Source organism: Balaenoptera ricei, chromosome 5, assembly GCF_028023285.1.
Source record: "Balaenoptera ricei isolate mBalRic1 chromosome 5, mBalRic1.hap2, whole genome shotgun sequence".
Taxonomy (NCBI): Eukaryota; Metazoa; Chordata; class Mammalia; order Artiodactyla; family Balaenopteridae; genus Balaenoptera; species Balaenoptera ricei.
The window spans coordinates 44,805,458-44,823,058 of record NC_082643.1 but is presented as its reverse complement, the minus strand read 5'-3'; the positions used below and the strand labels follow the sequence as shown (position 1 = coordinate 44,823,058).

Genomic DNA, 17,601 nt, shown 5'->3' with positions numbered 1-17,601 from the left:
GTTATTTTTATCTCCAAGCAGCCCTAAAGAGTTTGTAATTAGGATAAGGGAAATAAATTTTCACTGGTAAAATAAGTGGTCGAAATATGTGGATTGGCTAGAAATACTATACAGGTACCTCCCAGCAGGATAAATTCTTCCGAGTGGCATCGCCTGAGGCTTTGTTCCATCCTGTGTGCAGCCACTGACAGAATTCTGTTGCTGGATTCTGACAGGAAGGTGATACTACTGCATCATGCCTTCCATGCAAGGGGCTTGTTGGGGTATCCAAAAGGGCAGGAGTTAGGGCTTCATCAAGCTTACAGATGTGGTGCATGGCTATTTTTGTCCCTAACTGTGGTAGAATTTGGTCTGATGTGGGATTCTGTTGTAGGGAAGACCCATCGCTTTCCTCCTCCTCTCACACTGGAGTTGGCCAAAGTCAGTTCCCAGCAGACATGGCCAAATGGGTCTCCTGTTGCACCATCTATGTTTTTGTAGTCCTCTCACTGTGCCTTTGAGGGTCAGAGGCACCACGGGCACTGGAGAAGATTACTGCTGGTGTGATGAGGCTGTGTGTGAATGGGCAGTGCTGCTCATGGCACTTCCCTACCTCCCCCTGGGAGGTGGGACTCCAGGCTGCTGAATCATACTTTGAGGGAGTGGAGTGCCACCAGGGCTGGTGGTGGTGTCCATGGGTCACTTACTTCAGCAACTGAGCGTTAGAGCATCATACAGAAATCATCACCCCTGAAGCTGGTTCTCAGCTATAGGTTGTCCAGGACTCTATAAACCAGAGAGCAAACACAATCCTGAGTTGCAAAAGTATTTAGGGAGGATGTTAGATGTTTCTTTAGTCTCAATAAATAGAGGGATGAATAGGACATAGTCACAGTCCTCAAGGAGCTTATGGTCAAATGAGAGAGCTACACAAGTGGGCCATTTTAATATAACATGATAAGCAAAAGAGGGAAATAAACCCATTATTCTAAAGACTTGCTGAGGAGGGGCACTTAGCTTACCCTAGGACAACACTTTGGCCTCAGGACCCTATTACATTTTAAAAATATTATTGAGAACTCCAAAGAACTTTTGTTTATGTGGTTTATATCTATTAACATTTACTATAAGGGAAATTAAAACTGAGAAATGTCTTCTTACTTCAGTAAATATTAAATATTAATATATGTCCACAATATAAAATTACATATAATATAAAATATTACATATAAAATATATAAATGTATTTGTTAATGTCATAAAATAAATATTCCATTGATCAGTTCATTAAAATAACAATAATAAGCCTATTACATGCTAACATAAATAACATATTTTGATGAAAAATAACTATTTTCCAAAACAGAAAAAAAGTTTTGGTGTGAAGAATGTCCTCATTTTGCATAATCGCAAATCTCTTTAATGTCTGGCTTAATAGAGGCAGCTGGATTGACACATCTGCTTCTGCAATCAGTCTGCTGCAATATATTGCTTTGGTTGACATCACTGAAGAAAATCTGCCTCATACCCCTGTGCACTTGGAAAGGGGGGAACCTCATAGACCCCCGAAAAGGTAAGAGCTTAGATGCTACGTATAAAACTTACATTCTTGGGGACCTCCCACCCAGAAGAACCTTGAATTGCTGACCTCAGCTCCCTGGAGGTAAGTTCTGAAGAATGAGTAAGAGTTGTTGAGGTGAAAAACATGACAAGACAAGAACATTCTAGGTCTATGCTTCTCAAACAAACACTGTGCATCCAAATCACTTGGGATCCGGGGATGGGGCATTTCTAATCCTGCATTTCTAACAAGCTCCCAGGAGATATTGATGCTGCTGGTCCCAGAAACCACAGTTTGAGTAGCAAAGATTTAAGCCAGAGAAAAAGCAGGAGCAAAGGCACAGTGTCAAGATTTGTTCAAGATGACAGAGTAGAAGGACGTGTGTTCACTCCCTCTTGCGAGACCACCGGAATCACAACTCACTGCTGAACAATCATTGACAGGAAGACACTGGAACACACCAAAAAAGATACCCCACATCCAAAGACAAAGGAGAAGCCACAATGAGATGGTAGGAGGGGCGCAATCACAATAAAATCAAATCCCATAACTGCTGGGTGGGTGACTCACAGACTGGAGAACACTTATACTACAGAAGTCCACCCACTGGAGTGAAGGTTCTGAGCCCCACATCAGGCTTCCCAACCTGGGGGTCCGGCAATGGGAGGAGGAATTCCTAGAGAATCAGACTTTGAATGCTAGCGGGACTTGATTGCAGGACTTTGACAGGACTGGGGGAAACAGAGACTCCATTCTTGGAGGGCACACACAAAGTAGTGTGCACATCAGGACACAGGGAATGGAGCAGTGACCCCAAAGGAGACTGAACCAGACCTACCTGCTACTGTTGGAGGGTCTCCTGCAGAGGTTGGAGGTGGATATGGCTCACCGTGAGAACAAGGACTATGGCAGCAGAAGCTCTGGGAAGTGCTCCTTGGCGTGAGCCCTCCCAGAGTCTGCCATTAGCCCCACCAAAGAGCCAGGTAGGCTCCAATATTCGGTCACCTCAGGCCAAACAAGCAACAGGGAGGGAACCCAGCCCCACCCATCAGCAGACAAGAGGATTAAAGTTTTACTGAGATCTGCCCACCAGAGCAACAGCCAGCTCTACCCACCACCAGTCCCTCCCATCAGGAAACTTGCACAAACCTCTTAGATAGCCTCACCCACCAGAGGACAGACAGCAGAAGCAAAAAGAACTACAATCCTGCAGCCTGTGGAACAAAAACCACATTCACAGAAAGATAGACAAGATGAAAAGGCAGAGGGCTATGTACCAGATGAAGGAACAAGATAAAACCCCAGAAAAACAACTAAATGAAGTGGAGATAGGCAACCTTCCAGAAAAAGAATTGAGAATAATGATAGTGAAGATGATCCAGGACCTCGGAAAAAGAATGGAGGCAAAGATCAAGAAGATGAAAGAAATGTTTAATGAAGACCTAGAAGAATTAAACAATAAACACCGAGAAGAATTAAAGAACAAACAAACAGAGATGAACAATACAATAACTGAAATGAAAACTACACCAGAAGGAATCAATAGTAGAATAACTGAGGCAGAAGAACGGATAAGTGACCTGGAAGACAGAATGGTGGAATTCACTGCCATAGAACAGAATAAAGAGAAAAGAATGAAAAGAGTTGAAGACAGCCTAAGAGAGCTCTGGGACAACATTGAACCCAACAACACTCACATTATAGGGGTCCCAGAAGGAGAAGAGAGAGAGAGAACCTGAGAATATATTTGAAGAAATTATAGTTGAAAACTTCCCTAACATGGGAAAGAAAACAGCCACCCAAGTCCAGGAAGTGCAGAGACTCCCAGGCAGGATAAACCCAAGGAGAAACACACCGAGACACATAGTAATCAAACTGACAAAAACTAAAGACAAAGAAAAATTATTGAAAGCAACAAGGGAAAAATGACAAATAACATACAAGGGAACTCCCATAAGGTTAACAGCTGATTCCTCAGCAGAAACTCTACCCAGAAGGGAGTGGCATTATATATTTAAAGTGATGAAAGGGAAGAAACTACAACCAAGATTACTCTACCCAGCAAGGATCTCATTCAGATTCGACAGAGAAATCAAAAGCTTTACAGACAAGCAAAAGCTAAGAGAATTCAGCACCACCAAACCAGCTCTACAATAAATGCTAAAGGAACTTCTCTAAGTGGGAAACACAAGAGAAGAAAAGGACCTACAAAAACAACCCCAAGAAAATTAAGAAAATGGTCATAGGAATATACATATCGATAATTACCTTAAACATGAATGGATTAAATGCTCCAACCAAAAGACCCAGGCTTGCTGAATGGATACAAAAACAAGACCCATATATATGCTGTTTACAAGAGACCCACTTCAGACCAAGGGACACATACAGACTGAAAGTGAGGTGATGGAAAAAGATATTCCATGCAAATGGAAATCAAAAGAAAGCTAGAATAGCAATACTCAGATAAAATTTTATCAGATAAAATAGACTTTAAAATAAAGAATGTTACAAGAGACAAGGAAGGACCCTACATAATGATCAAGGGATCAATCCAAGAAGATATAACAATTATAAATATATATGCACCCAACATAGGAGCACCTCAAGACATAAGGCAACTGCTAACAGCTATAAAAGGGGAAATCAACAGTAACACAATAATAGTGGGGGACTTTAACACCTCACTTACACCAATGGACAAATCATCCAAAATGAAAATAAATAAGGAAACAGAAGCTTTAAATGATGCAATAGACCAGATAGATTTAATTGATATTTATAGGCTATTCCATCCAAAACCAGCAGATTACACTTTCTTCTCAAGTATGCATGGAACAGTCTCCAGGATAGATAACATCTTGGGTCACAAATCAAGCCTCAATAAACTTAAGAAAATTGAAATCATATCAAGCATCTTTTCTGACCACAACACTATGAGATTAGAAATCAATTACAGGGGAAAAAACCATAAAAAACACAAACACATGGAAGTTAAACAATATGTTACTAAATAACTAAGAGATCACTGAAGAAATCAAAGAGGAAATCAAAAAATACCTAGAGACAAATTACAAAGAAAACACGATGATCCAAAACCTATGGGATGCAGCAAAAGCAGTTCTAAGATGGAAGTTTATAGCAATACAAGCCTACCTCAAGAAACAAGAAAAATCTCAAGTAAACAATCTAACCTTACACCTAAAGGAACTAGAGAAAGAAGAACAAACAAAACCCAAAGTTAGCAGAAGGAAAGAAATCATAAAGATCAGAGCAGAAATAAATGGAATAGAAACAAAGAAAACAATAGCAAAGATCAATAAAACTAAAAGCTGGTTCTTTGAGAAGATAAACAAAATTGATAAACCATTAGCCACACTCATCAAGAAAAAGAGGGAGAGGGCTCAAATCAATAAAATTAGAAATGAAAAAGGAGAAGTTACAACAGACACCGCAGAAATACAAAGCATCCTAAGAGACTACTAGAGGCAACTCTATGCTAATAAAATGGACAAACTGGAAGAAATGGACAAATTCTTAGAAAGGTATAACCTTCCAAGACTGAACCAGGAAGAAACAGAAAATATGAACAGACCCATCACAAGTAATGAAATTGAAACTGTGATTAAGAATCTTCCAAGAAACAAAAGTCCAGGACCAGATGGCTTCACAGATGCATTCTATCAAACATTTAGAGAAGAGCTAACACCCATCCTTCTCAAACTCTTCCAAAAAATTGCAGAGGAAGGAACACTCTCAAGCTCATTTTATGAGGCCACCATCACCCTGATACCAAAACCAGACAAAGATACCACACAAAAAGAAAATTACAGACCAATATCACTGATGAGTATAGTTGCAAAAATCCTCAACAAAATACTAGAAAACAGAATCCAACAACACATTAAAAGGATCATAAACCATGATCAAGTGGAATTTATCCCAGGGATGCAAGGATTCTTCAATATATGCAAATCAATCAATGTGATACACCATATTAACAAACTGAAGAAGAAAAACTATATGATCATTTCAATAGATGCAGAAAAAGCTTTCAACAAAATTCAACACCCATTTATGATAAAAACTCTCTAGAAAGTGGGAATAGAGGGAACCTATGTCAACATAATAAAGGCCATATATGACAAACCCACAGCACACATCATTCTCAATGGTGAAAAACTGAAAGCATTTACTCTAAGATCAGGAACAAGACAAGGATGTCGACTCTTGCCACTATTATTCAACATAGTTTTGGAAGTCCTAGCTATGGCAATCAGAGAAGAAAAAGAAATAAAAGAATACAAATTGGAAAAGAAGAAGTAAAACTGTCACTGTTTACAGATGACATGATACTATACGTAGAGAATCCTAAAGATGCCACCAGAAAACTACTAGAGCTAATCAATGAATTTGATAAGGTTGCAGGACACAAAATTAATGCACAGAAATCTCCTGCATTCCTAAACACTAATGATGAAAAAATCTGAAAGAGAAATTAAGGAAATATTCCCATTTACCACTGCAACAAAAAGAATAAAATACCTAGGAATAAACCTACCTAGGGAGACCTGTATGCAGAAAACTATAAGACACTGATGAAAGAAATTAAACATGATACCAGCAGATGGAGAGATATATACCATGTTCTTGGACTGGAAGAATCAATACTGTGAAAATGACTATACTACCTAAAGCAATCTACAGATTCAATGCAATCCCTATCAAACTACCAATGGCATTTGTTACAGAACTAGAACAAAAAATCTTAAAATCTGTATGGAGACACAAAACACCTCGAATAGCCAAAGCAGTCTTGAGGGAAAAATACGGAGCTGGAGGAATCAGACTCCCTGACTTCAGACTATACTACAAAGCTACAGTAATCAAGACAATATGGTACTGGCACAAAAACAGAAATATAGATCAATGGAACAGGAGAGAAAGCCCAGAGATAAACCCACGCACCTATGGTCAACTAATCTATGACAAAGGAGGCAAGGATATACAGTGGAGAAAAGACAGTCTCTTCAATAAGTGGTGCTGGGAAAACTGGACAGCTACATGTAAAAGAATGAAATTAGGACACTCCTTAACACCATACACAAAAATAAAATGGATTAGAGACCTAAATGTAAGACTGGACACTATAAAACTCTTAGAGGAAAACACAGGAAGAACACACTTTGACATAAATCACAGCAAGATCTTTTATGATCCACCTCCTAGAGTAATGGAAATAAAAACAAGAATAAACAAATGGGACCTAATGAAACTTAAAAACTTTTGCAAAGCAAAGGAAACTACAAACAAGATGAAAAGGCAACCCTCAGAATGGGAGAAAATATTTGCAAATGAATCAACAGACAAAGGATTAATCTCCAAAATATATAAAGAGCTCATGCAGCTCAATATTAAAAAAAGAAACAACCCAAACCAAAAATGGGCAGAAGACATAAATAGACATTTCTCCAAAGAAGATATACAGATGGCCAAGAAGCACAAGAAAAGCTTCTCAACATCACTAATTATTAGAGAAATGCTAATCAAAACTACAATAAGTTATCACCTCACACCAGTTAGAATGGGTATCATCAGAAAATCTACAAACAACAAATGCTGGAGAGAGTGTGGAGAAAAGGGAACCCTCTTGCACTGTTGGTGGGAATGTAAATTGATACAGCCACTATGGAGAACAGTATGGAGGTTCCTTAAAAAACTAAAAATAGAATTACCATATGACCCAGCAATCCCACTACTGGGCATATACCCTGAGAAAACCATGATTCAAAAAGACACATGCACCCCAATGTTCACTGCAGCACTATTTACAATAGCCAGGTCATGGAAGCAACCTAAATGCCCATCAACAGACGAGTGAGTGGATAAAGAAGATGTGGTACATATATACAATGGAATATTACTCAGCCATAAAAAGGAACAAAATTGGTTCATTTGTAGAGACGTGGATAGATCTAGAGACTGTCATACAGAGTGAAGTAAGTCAGAAAAAGAAAAACAAATATCGTATATTAACACATATATGTGGAACCTAGAAAAATGGTACAGATGAACCAGTTTGCAGGGCAGAAATTGAGACACAGATTTAGAGAACAAACGTACGGATACCAAGGGGAGAAAGTGGCGGGGGGTGGGAGGGGGATGGTGTGATGAATTGGGAGATTGGGATTGACATGTATACACTGATGTGTATAAAATGGATAACTAATAAGAACCTGCTGTATAAAAAAATAAACAAAATTCAAAATTCAAAAAAAAATATATAGTGACATTAAAAAAAAAAAAAGGCACAGTGTCAGGGAACAGCCTGAAGTGTGAGGGAACAGCATGACTGGAGAGTCTAGTACAAGGCAGGAGGTTCCAAGAGATACAGGAAGCAGGCTCGGTCACGGAGATGACAGCTGTAACTTTTCCCATGGGAAAGCCATGAAAAGGTTTTAAGCAGGAGACAAGTCTGGCTCATACAGACACAATTTCTTATTTTGAATAACTCAGAACTGCAATAAATAGAAAACATACGAGCAGAGTAAGCAGGCAATACGATGAAGTGGAGGAGAAAGAAAGATAATATTCTCTGTGAATATTATTACAACAGAGTTTAGAGGAAAGAGCATGTGCTTTGGATTAGGACTGAGTTTGTCTAAATTCTAGCTTTGCCATTTTCAAAATGTTACTGAGTCAACTTCTCAGAGCTTCAGACCCCACCACGTGTAAAGAGATATGAATTACACGCACAGATGAGTCTGGAGCATAGTAGGTACTCAATACACTGAAATCAATATGTTAAAGAATGTTATAGAGGGACTTCCCTGGCGGTACAGTGGTTAAGACTCCACTCTCCCAATGCAGTGGGCCTGGGTTCAATCCCTGGTAGGGAACTAGATCCCACATGCTACAACTAAAGATCCCGTGTGCTGCAACTAAGACCCGGCACAGCCAAATAAATTAAAAAAAAAAAAATGTTATAGAGATAATTTAAAAAATAACAACTGGAAGCTATTGTTGTTATTCTCAGATTAGATGTAAGCTTGAAACAAGACAATTGAGCCTAAGAATTTTGTTTTTTCAAGAGCAAAATGATTCAGAATGAAGACCAGAGGGGAATCACCTAAAAGTTTTTTCTACTTACGTGCCAAGCAGTGAGTGTCAGCCCACAGTTATCGTCAATAATGGAGGAGGAGGGACACGTTAGATGCTCATGACAGTTGGAAGAAAAGGACCTCAGGCCCCATGTTAATTATTCAATACAGCTTGGCACCCAAGCTTTCAATACGAAATTTAAAGGGTTTAAATCTTAGATTTTTCCCCCTTGTCATTTCCTGGTAGTTATGCAGATAATAATGAGCAAAACACAAAGGGCACAGAGGAAAAAAAATTATGCATATTAAATACAGCCATCACAGTTCTAAAAATCTCCCTCTGCCTGAGCACCCTGACTAGAAGGTCTTTCTAGTCCTTTTTCCCTGTAGACACTTGGCCTGCAGGATCCAGAAATTCCCTCCCCACCGCCTGGGATTCTGAGACTCTTAATGTCTCCTTCCGGTCTTGCAGTGTTAGTTACTGCAGTCACATAACGATGTGCTGCTTTCTCACCCCATTAGAGCAAGTATTGGCTCTCTGATTGTAAATGACAGTTTTCATCATCCTAAAAACACAGATTCTTAGTTGGGCAGAATTTGAAAGCCTATTTACTTACCTTGAAAAAAATACATATGCGGGGTTTGTTTAAATCTCCCGATAGTTGAGTAATTGTTTTTCTCTACTTTGAAATGACAGGCAAGATAAGAGTAGGTTTATGAGAGAAGACCAAATGTCAGAAGAGATAGCACACTTCAGCGGAGTCAATGAGCGTGTTTGGACAAATCACATTACCTCAGGTAAGAGTCTTTGTAACTGTGTGACAGATTTGTTATTGTTTTCTATGAAAATAAGCAGTGTGAGGAGAAAGTGACTTGGACAGGGAGACAGTTCAAAGCCGATCCCTGACAAGGGTTTCCTCGGCCGGTGGATGGGCTGACAGTGATTTCTTTGGTCTTTCTTTCCCTGGGAATTCCTGCTTTTTGATTTTTGTGATTTCAGTATTTTACACAAAGAATTTAGCTCTTAGGGACTTGCCTGGAGGTCCAGTGGTCAGGACTTTGTACTTCCACTGCCGGGGGCCTGGGTTCCATCCCTGGTGGTCAGATCCCACAAGACACCCTTTGCCATGAGGTATACTTCCCAGGCAGGGAGGATTAGCCTGTGTTCTCATTCGTTCATTCAACTCATTCATTCATTTCTAAATGTTCTGAATCCATGAAAGCCTTTCTTTAAGGAAAGCAAGGAGGGAAGGAGGGTGAATTTTTGATTTCTAAGGCTGAGGAAGCCAGCCATCCGGATGGTGGCTCTGGGCTGGAGCCCTCTGTCTCCGGCCAGCACGCCTTTGGGCAACAAACTTGACATCCTCTCCAGGTGTGGGCCCCAGGGGCATTTTGCAAAAAAGGCCGGGCAACCTGACGGTTCCGGCTGTTGACCTGAGAGGTCTATAGGGAAGAGAGTTAAGGTCTGGGCATACACTCCCTGTCCCTGGGATACAAATTCAGTGATGCTGTTAACAATAACAACAAAAATTATAGAATGTCTAGGAATGAACTGAACAAGAAACACACAAGATCTATATGTAGAAAACTATAAACACTCACTGAAGTAGGTGGTGACAAAGGGATAGACTCTGTTCCTGGAGAATGGGAGCATCAGGAGAAGGTCCTCACCCTGCCAGTTATAAAGAACCAACACCTCCATGCAGACTTCAAGGACCTCGTTCTTTCTGCCCTCCTTTATCGTGAATTCCCTCATCTCTTAATATAATCATCTACCACAGTGTTACTTTCATATATGGACTTGGAGGTCTCTGGCTATTTTATGAGTATGTGTCTTCCCAATTAAATGATAAGATAAATAAAAGCAAGGACTATCTCTATTTACAACTTTTCCATTTAAGGAAGCTTGCGGGTATGAACAAAGCAGGGCGGGAAGGGCACGGACTGCCCACCACCAGCAGCTGTATCAGCGGCCAGAGCAATCACTCTGCCACACATTGTTCATTAGTTGGGGGTATGTTGTTAGCTGGGCTCGTGCTCCGTTCTGTGATATTCTGTGTACATCAGTAACACCCTCAGTTTGAAAAGTGTAAAAGGAGTGAGTATCTTTAAAATGCTGCAAAAAAGAGACACACAATTATGATGGAAACAAAAGTAGAAATGATCTTTCAAAACTGAAAGCGGTGAGAGGAGGCCAAATGTTGCAGAGGGCTTGTGGCAGAGCACGAAGAATTCCTGAAGCCCAAGACTGAACAGTGATCAAAAAGGAAAGAACAAGGATTGGTGAAATGGAAAAAGGCAACTATTAGAGGTTGGGCTAAATGTTAGCAGCGATAAACAGTGTCCTTTGGCCTAAGCTTTGTTAATTCTGGTGAAGGCCAGGAGTTTATGAGTGAACTTGAGCTTAAGCATGCTGAAAGCTGTTGATGAGTTGGCTGGAAGGCAAGGGGGGCTCCACAGGTCAGGGCCCATCCAAATCAGCAAAACATCAAATGGCTGGACAGGTGTGGCAAACGAAGGTACTACAGACATAGGAGCTCCACATCTGGGGGAAAATGTTGAATAGAATGTAAGGAAGAGAAGTATTCTGGTTTTAAAGCTTTGAGGGGCCCACTTATGTTTTTATTTCTGGAGATGTAGCTAGAGACTGGCAGCTCAAACCTCACTTAGTCACTTTGGACTTAAGAGAAAATGGGACATACGAATAGGCTTCTAGAACTTAAGGTCTTCATATATGGAATGGCTTCATAGAGTGCTGTATGTGTAGTTAATTACACAAATATTTATTGCACATCTCCTCTGTGATGAACACTTTCACATAAATTAACTAATTTATTCACCCAATAATTTTGTCAGGTAGACATCACCACTATCACCATTTTATGGGTGTGGAAACAGAATCTCAGAGAATGGCAAAGGTGGGATCTTTTGATTCCAAGACTATATTTTACCTCTCTATTCCTGCCTCCTTATGTTGACTGAATGAATAACCCAGTGCTAACGTAGATCATAATTCTGCCTATGTTTCACACAGTTAAAAATGGCTTGGTTTCTCAATGCCTGTCTGTTGTTTTATATAATGTCATCAATACATCTAATACATATAATATCACCATTGTTACTTTATGTAATATCACAAGTCCCACTGTTGTGTGTCTCTCTTCTGACCTTCAAAATACCTCCAGGGACATAGGAGGGGCATGGGGCATCGAGAAGCACTGTTTGGAGTGGTTTCAATGAGTACATAACAAAGCCAAACAGCACACCACGTGAGGGTTACTTTTCAATATGCATCCTTGATGCAACTCACAAATCACCCTGTAGTGCAGCATCGTGGTTGAGAGCCCTTCCTTTTGTCTGGACATCCTTTGTACCGATAAAGAATAGAGAAAATGGCTGAGAGTTCAACTCAGGTTTGTTCAGCAGGGGTTTAATTTCTCCAGTGCTCCTGTGTAAATTGTGTCAATAACATAACCTCATATCTCTCTATCTAATCATTCTGTGACATATTTAATAGGATATAACATGGTGAGATGGGGACTTAGGAATTAGAATAAATTATGTCAAAGGAAAAGCTCCCTGGTAGCTCTGACATGACAGACTCTATAATGACTAATCTAAATATTCATTTTGGGTAATGGAACAGCTACCAACAAATTCATTACTTAAGGCAATATTTTCACTTCAACTGCCAACTGACAAGGGGTCTCCATAATCCATTACCATCAGCAGTTTGCATCAATAAGAGAGAAAACGTACCTGAATTTCACAAATATGTATGCATCACACTCTTTCGATCTTAAAAAGGGAGTCAGCCTCATTCAAAATTTTCACAAAATAACTGTCACAAGAACATAAACTTTGCAAATCATTTCATGGCAAGAACTACCTGTTGGACAGTAAGTAATGGATCTGTTTCCAGTTAACTAGTCTATTTCTTACCTCATAAATGTATTTACTTAATTTATTTATTTTTGGCTGCGTTGGGTCTTTGTTGCTGTGCACGGGCTTTCTCTAGTTGCTGCGAGCCGGGGCTACTCTTCATTGCGGTGCATGGGCTTCTCATTGCGGTGGCTTCTCTTGTTGTGGAGCACTTTAAATATATGCACTGGTGGCTTCAGATGCCTCTTGTTTAAGCAACTTCTCCTTTGTTACTCTCTTTCTAGCTTAATATCACTCTCCAAATAAATATGGAATGTAGCTGGAGTAATAGGTAGAGAATCGTGCATGAAGCAAAACAGCACTAAAATGACTATTATTATCTATGTCATAATATATCCCAGCTCAGACCATTGAGGAGAGTAAGAACAAGACATAAGTAACATGCCTCATGTATTAATTTGCCTGTCTAGACATCAGATTCATTTGTGACTGTGCTACCTTCTTGTTCCATGAGAGGCAGGAGGGTTCTGGAAAGAAAAGTAGGCTTTGTCACCTCACTTTGTCAGATATCTCCCTTCAGCAACAAAAAAAGGAAGAGAGATGAAGAGATTGTATCTTTGTTATTTGGCCAATGGTAGATTTAGAGTTATGAGGAAAATAATTGTATGTCTCTCTTAAAGGGCAACTGGCCAAAAACAAATGAACACATGTATAGCCTCACTAGTAATCAAAGATTTGCAAATTCATTATGACAATGAGTATCAAAAGCTGAGAGTTTTACATATTTTTTGACTCAGTAATTCTGACTTTAGTCAAAGGAAAGTATCATATCTATGGTCAAAGATTTATGCACTAAGCTGTTTATTCACAGCTTTGTTATAATAATTTTTAAAGAGGTAGCAATCCTTCATTGTTCATCAGAAATAATTATGATACATCTTCACAATGAGATACTAAGCAGGCATTAAAACTGGAAAGACTTCACAGTATTCTCTTAAGTGAAAACTGCAGATTATAAAATAAGAGGCAGAGTTCTGCTTCTATTTAGGAAGTAGAAAGTCCTAAGAGAATGTTGTTTCCACCTGAATGATGAGAAAAAGCTGAGTATTTAAAAAATAATTTTTCTTGAGCCCATCAGAGAGTGTGGTCACAAGGCAACCAGGTAAATTGAATTCCAAGGAGTGATAAGTCCATCCATGAGCTGCCTCACTTTTGGCAGAACACAAGCCAAAGAGGTGATCACCATATAAGTAGCTAAACATTTAACACATCCTTAAAGGCCAAGTGTGGGTTAGTGTGTCAATGTGGAATAGCTTAGAGCCTCAGACACAGAGAGTTTGCACCCACTCTCAAGCTCTTTTCTACAGACGTCCACTGGGTGTTCACAAAAAAGGTTAGAGGCAAAGTAACAGCCTGGAGAGAGGCCCCATCCACTGCACAGACATGCAGGAGGTAACACAGACATGCAGCTGCTGCTGGGAGACAAGCCAGCCTCGCCTTCTTCCCCAGAACCTTCTTTTGAAAAGCAAAAATCTTAAGCGGCTGGGGAAGGGCAGAAAACCCTCTGGCCTCTAGGTCCAGACAAAAGTCCATTGCCTCTGGGATAATAGAAGCAAAACTTGCTTGTCTCTGAGGGAGGAGTAGGAAACTCTCTGACCCCAGACATAAGCAAAGACTCATTGCTGCTGAGGGAAAGGTGGAAGCAAAAAACTTCTGCCCACTGGCTTATGCCCAGGATCCTGCACTGCTCCAAAGCAGGTCTCCTACTGTGGGGAGAGGCAGGAATGTTCAGAAAACCTTAACCCCAAGGTTCATGCACTCAGGGCTTGCCTAAGACTGATACAAGGCCAGAACAACAAAGAAACCCCATACCCCTACAATAAGCCATGCCCAGAGAAACAAACAACAGAAGTGCTCTCCCTCCGCCCCCATGCCTTGGGGGCAGAGTGCAGAGAGAGATCTACTATGAGTGCAAGTGTGCAGAGACAGCTGAAAGCTGAGGGTAAAGCATAAATGCTTAGAAAATTCCTCTGGCACCCCAGGCACTCCACACATGCAGTAACAGGTGCCATCCACTGAAGTCTGTGGTGCACTGAAGGTAATCATAGCAACAACAAAACCCAAACCCAGCTCACCATCTTATTCACTGACTCTACCTCCATCCACTGCCACCCCACCACACACACTGATAGCCTGAAAGAAGAATAGGTGTGTCCATTCTCAAGAATAAATGATATTTACCTTAGTCTGCCTGTTTTTCTAGGCATGATATATAATTAAAAATTATGAATCACACAAAAACACAAGGAAAAAAATCATTATCAAGGCATAAAGTAATTAATAGAACCAGACTCAAAGATGACACAGATGTTGGAACTATCAGACAGGGATTTTAAGATAACTATAATTAACATGTTAAAGGGATCTAATGGAAAAGATGGACAATATGAATGAACAGATGGGAAATTTCAGCAAAGAGATAAAAGTTATAAAAGTGTCAAATGCAAAAGTTGTACATAAAAAAAAGTATCAGAGATGAATTTCCTTGATGGGCTTATTGGTAGAGTAGACATAGCTGAAGAATTCATGAACTTGGAGATATGTCAATAGAAATTATTCAAATTGAAATATAAAGATAAAAAGTAGTGAATTAAACTGAAGAGCACCTTCAAGAGTTGTGGAACATCAAATGGTATAACATCTTTGTAATTAGAGTCCCAGAAGAAGAAGAGAGTGAGAAAAAAAGGTCAAAAATAATTTGAAGAGATAACGACCATGAATTTTCAAAAATTAATGAAAGACAAGTCACAGTTCTAAGAAACCCAAAGAATCTCAAGAAGGATAGCACTGTCCCTGCTCCACTCCAAATGAAAAGAACCAAACCTCGAGGAGATTGGTTCAAGATGGTGGAGTAGAAGGACATGCTCTAACTCCCTCTTGAGAGAACATCAGAATCACAACTAACTGCTGAACAATCATTGAGAGGAAGACAATGGAACTCACCAAAAAGATACCCCACATCCAAAGACAAAGGAGAAGCCACAATGAGACAGTAGGAGGGGCACAATCACAATAAATTCAAATCCCATAACTGCTGGGTGGGTGACTCACAAACTGGAGAACAATTATACCACAGAAGTCCACCCACTGTAGTGAAGGTTCTGAGCCCCACATCAGGCTTCCCAACCTGGGGGTCTGGCAATGGGAGGAGGAAATCGTAGAGAATCAGACTTTGAAAGCTAGTGGGATTGGATTGCAGGACTTCGATAGGACTGGGGGAAACAGAGACTCCACTCTTGGAGGGCACACACAAAGTAGCGTGCGCATCGGGACCCAGGGGAAGGAGCAGTGACCCCAAAGGAGACTGAACCAGACCTACCTGCTACTGTTGGAGGGTCTCCTGCAGAGGTTGGAGGTGGATATGGCTCACCGTGAGAACAAGGACTATGGCAGCAGAAGCTCTGGGAAGTGCTCCTTGGCGTGAGCCCTCCCAGAGTCTGCCATTAGCCCCACCAAAGAGCCAGGTAGGCCCCAATATTCGGTCACCTCAGGCCAAACAAGCAACAGGGAGGGAACCCAGCCCCACCCATCAGCAGACAAGAGGATTAAAGTTTTACTGAGATCTGCCCACCAGAGCAACAGCCAGCTCTACCCACCACCAGTCCCTCCCATCAGGAAACTTGCACAAACCTCTTAGATAGCCTCACCCACCAGAGGACAGACAGCAGAAGCAAAAAGAACTACAATCCTGCAGTCTGCGGAACAAAAACCACATTCACAGAAAGATAGACAGGATGAAAAGGCAGAGGGCTAAGTTCTAGATGAAGGAATAAGATAAAACCCCAGAAAAACAACTAAATGAAGTGGAGATAGGCAATCTTCCAGAAAAAAGAATTCAGAATAATGATAGTGAAGATGATCCAGGACCTCGGAAAAAGAATGGAGGCAAAGATCAAGAAGATGCAAGAAATGTTTAACAAAGACCAAGAAGAATTAAAGAACAAACAACCAGAGATGAATAATACAATAACTGAAATGAAAAATACACTAGAAGGAATCAATAGTAGAATAACTGAGGCAGAAGAACGGATAAGTGACCTGGAGGACAGAATGGTGGAATTCACTGCTGTGGAACAGAATAAAGAAAAAAGAATGAAAAGAAATGAAGACAGCGTAAGAGACCTCTGGGACAACATTAAATACAACAACATTCACATTATAGGGGTCACAGAAGAAGAGAGAGAGAAAGGACCTGAGAAACTATTTGAAGAGATTATAGTCAAAAACTTCCCTAACATGGGGAAGGAAATAGCCACCCAAGTCCAGGAAGTGCAGAGTCCCAGGCAGAGTCCCAGGCAGGATAAACCCAAGGAGAAACACGCTGAGAAACATAGTAATCAAATTGGCAAAAATTAATGACAAAGAAAAATTATTGAAAGTAGCAAGAGAAAAACAACAAATAACATACAAGGGAACTCCCATAAAGTTAACAGCTGATTTCTCAGAAGAAACTCTACAAGCCAGAAGGGAGTGGCATGACATATTTAAAGTAATGAAAGGGAAGAACCTACAACAAAGATTACTCTACCCAGAAAGAATCTCATTCAGAATTGATGGAGAAATCAAAAGCTTTATAGACAAGCAAAAGTTAAGAGAATTCAGCACCACCAAACCAGCTGTACAATAAATGCTAAAGGAACTCTCTAAGTGGGAAACACAAGAGAAGAAAAAGACCTAGAAAAACAAACCCAAAACCATTGAGAAAATGGTCATAGGAACATACATATTGATAATTACCTTAAATGTGAATGGATTAAATGCTCCAACCAAAAGACACAGGCTCACTAAATGGATACAAAAACAATACCCAAATATATGCTGTCTACAAGAGACCTACTACAGATCTAGGGACACATACAGACTGAAAGTGAGGGGATGGAAAAAGATATTCCATGCAAATGGAAATCAAAAGAAAGCTGGAATAGCAATACTCAGATAAAATTTTATCAGATAAAATAGACTTTAAAATAAAGAATGTTACAAGAGACAAAGAACGACCCTACATAATGATCAAGGGAT

The 17,601-nt window shown here is 40.1% G+C and overlaps 1 protein-coding gene across 1 annotated transcript in view; it reads right to left on the bottom strand.

Annotated features, from left to right (window-relative positions):
- The window catches only part of SCD5 (stearoyl-CoA desaturase 5), a 159,094-nt gene that overhangs the window by 20,829 nt on the left and 120,664 nt on the right, over positions 1-17,601 (bottom strand). The gene's annotated exons all lie outside the window — the stretch shown is intronic.